This window comes from Schistocerca americana, chromosome 3, assembly GCF_021461395.2.
Source record: "Schistocerca americana isolate TAMUIC-IGC-003095 chromosome 3, iqSchAmer2.1, whole genome shotgun sequence".
In the NCBI taxonomy this organism is placed as follows: Eukaryota; Metazoa; Arthropoda; class Insecta; order Orthoptera; family Acrididae; genus Schistocerca; species Schistocerca americana.
Window position 1 is genome coordinate 283,818,768 of NC_060121.1, and position 3,776 is coordinate 283,822,543.

Consider the following 3,776-nt stretch of genomic DNA (forward strand, 5'->3'; position numbering starts at 1 on the left):
CACTATTTTACAGGTGACTGTTAAGGGACGTTCATTGCTATGTCGGCCCGCTTCATGCTAGAAGCAGTAGCATTACCCAGACGAATGTCCGCAGCTCGTGGTCGTGCGCTAGCGTTCTCGCTTCCCGCGCACGGGGCCCCGGGTTCGATTCCCGGCGGGGCCGGGGATTTTCTCTGCCTCGTGATGACTGGGTGTTGTGTGTCTTTCATCATCATTTCATCCCCATCGACACGCAAGTCGCCGAAGTGGCGTCAACTCGAAAGACTTGCACTAGACGAACGGTCTACCCGACGGGAGGCCGTAGCCGCACGGCATTTCCATTTCCACCCAGACGAATACAGTATTTTGGGAAGAGGATAATTTTCTTTACGTTAATGAGAATTGAATTCCGATTTTTCTCTAGGCAGAACACGCTCTTAGCCAAAGTTAGTGAACTTCGTTCAATCCTCGATCAGGATTGTAGCAGCGATCCACACCAGAAAGAAATAATTACGCAGGTCTATAACTACGCAATAATAACATATTTCCTGAACAGCATTTTGGCTATCTGTTTGATCTGGACCATTATAAATTGTCTATGAAGACCTGCGACTGTGAAAGCAATGGGTTTGTTGATATCTTTTCTGCCAACAATGACGATTTTCTTATTTATATTTTACACGTCACGTTTCGGAAAATGATTGCTTCTTTGAAGTAGTACACAGAGAAAAACGCGCTTGAAAATGTTAATCATTCCTCGAAATGCGTCGTGTAAAATATAAACAAAAGAAAATCGTGAGTGGTAGCAGAAAAGTTAGTTATAACCAAACCAGCCGGCTAGCTAACTGAGCGGGGTAAAGATTAATCACAAGTCATTTGTCACGTAAGTGACTGAAACACGGGCTACAAAACATATAAAGCAGAAAACAAACATTCAAACGGTAACAAAATCGAAAATCAGTTGTACGCTGACTAAGCTGTTGGTTCGTGCGTAGTTATGGGTGATGGCAGCATCGCGTATTCTCTGTGATATTTAAGAGCTCTGATGGATGTCGATCCCATTTCTGAGGAAACTGATCAGAAATCGGAACAACTTCTTAATAGCAGTCGAAGGACTGCAACTTGTGTTCCTGATTCATGCTACACATGCTCTGTACCGACCTTGTTGGTCATTCCATGGATATATTCACCTGCAAGAAGTTTATTCTGTAAAGAGGGTCGCATTGAAGATGCTAGTGCGAACAATTCTAGAAATTTTTTTTAGCGTCTACAATACATCTTACACATTGCAAAAGACACCGAAAGAATTCAGAAACAACTTGTTACGATCGTAACAAGGTCAGTACAGCTCATAAGAAAGCGTAACAGAGAAATACAGGGCTTTTAAAACAGAATATTTGGAAGAAGATGACGTCCTTCTCGGATAAACCTGTTTAATACGCTAAGAGAACTGGTTTTCTAGATACACTGTACAGCAGTGCTGCTGCCTGTACGTCTTATTCCATGGGCATATGGAGCGAGGGTCGTTCACAGACACCTTCTATACTATGTCATTTTTTGGTAGCTTCCTACTGACTGCACGAAGTCTCGACACGCGAGTAGATTTTTTCCAGAAAAGACCAATTCACATTTATCTTTTCAGTCAAGTCGCGGCAGGCGTCCATGCGTCGTTATTTTCGTTCGCAAGTCAAGGAATGAGGGACAAACTTTGCACACGTTTTTCTCTTTTTCAAAACATTGTGGAGAATATGTATATATGACTTATATATGTGTTATATATTTTAATAAGAAAAAGAAAAATAAATATATAAAAACTGACTTGAGCACCTGTCGCCACAGATAATGGGAACGACGTAGCGAGGCTTCGGGATGCGACCCCTGTCCACTTTGCCTCCCTAACTCCCACAGACTGCAAGGGTCTCGGGATCGATCTCTGGTCTGTGTTAGGATTTTTGTTTGTCACTGATCATTTCATTCACCCCTGGCAAATGTTTGTTGACGTGAAAAATGGTGAGCTGCACCGTGTTTGAACCACGTCAAACTGTACGTGTAGCTCGCAGGGTGGGTCATTTCAAATGTTGGGGGAAGGCAATGGCTGAAACCTCCCCTTAGAAAAATTTATGAATGACTGTGCTGATAAACCCCTTACGTTATTTGATTTTCAAACAGCTGAGCAAAACTGAACGTACTCAGACATTTCTCTCTTTACTTATTCTGATCATCACTAAACTGACACGCAAAGCAATCTGACTTTCAATAATCCCTACAAAAGAATGGCCCTGACTAACAATGACCTATACCTTTCATGAATCACTTACATCTACATCTACATCTACATCTATACTCCGCGAGCCACCTTACGGTGTGTGGCGGAGGGTACTTATTGTACCACTATCTGATCCCCCCTTCCCTGTTCCATTCACGAATTGTGCGTGGGAAGAACGACTGCTTGTTACTCGGACTATTGCAATACAGCGAGCGCCAATACTGCCAGCCAAATAAAAGATACTAACTACTGAAGTCACTAACTACTGATAGGCATAGTTAGCAAATGAAAGATGTTCATATATATACATGTATACAGGGTGTCCCAGCTATCTTGTCCACCCAAAACATCTCTGGAAAAATAACAATGGTTTCCCTCTTGCACGTTTTACGTATCTACGTACACAATATGAACCAGTACCGATCGGTGTACACCCGTCAGGTAGTCTTATTTATCCTGCACACCCAAAATAAGGTTTATCTAATGCGTTATATGACCCACTGTGCCTGTCGCGCAGGGCCTGGCTACCTAGTCAAGTGTCCAACGTAGTTCCCACTACTGCCACAGTTACCACTTCGCCTTGTTTATGATTTGCGACCCATGCAAACTCCTGTACTCCACCACCCTCCGAGCATCCCATTTGTTGTTGCTTTGGCGTGCAGTACACCACTTGCCAGTGTAGTCGTGCATCAGAGTAATCTAGTGACGGCACGGAGGTAGTACACATTGTGAATAAACGTTGTGTTGTGGAACTTACACTGTACAGTATAATGTACACACATGAAGATATGGTAGAAATGCTGCAGATCTATGGAGAATGTACGTTGACGGGAAATAAGTTATGAGATTGCTTGTTTGTTGATAGTACTGTTAGCGAACATTATGATTATTAAGTTAATATGTCTGTTTTCTACCCTACTCTACATACCCGTACTGTACCCTGTTGTAGGTGGACGAAATGCTGTTCAGGCAGAATGACTGTACAGAAGACGATTCCCTGACAAGCCATCGCCTTCGTGCCGGATGTTTGGTCGTCTCACATCTCGTCTACGTGAAACGGAAAGCTTAAATCCAAGACCTCGACATCGTCCTAGAACACGCACAGATGAACGTGCTGAAGTTGCTGCGCTCGCTACCATAGCTGTGAATCCTCAAATCAGCACACGTCAAATTGAACGTGAAGTTGGTGTGTCGAAATCAAGTGCACAGCGTATTCTTAAACGTCATAAATTTCATCCTTACCATGTTCATTTACACCAGGATCTTCATGGAAATGACTTCCACAATAGGGTAACATTTTGTCGGTGGGCTCAGCAAAAACTTCTGACTAATCCAAATTCTTTTGCAGATGTTCTCTTTACCGACGAGGCATCATTCTCCAACAAAGGAATTGTCAATATGAGGAATATGCATTATTGGTCTGCAGACAATCCAAAATGGCTCTGTCAGGTGGAGCACCAACGTCGGTGGAAAGTTAATGTTTGGTGTGGGATTATTGGAGATACCATTATCGGACCTTTCTTTATAAACG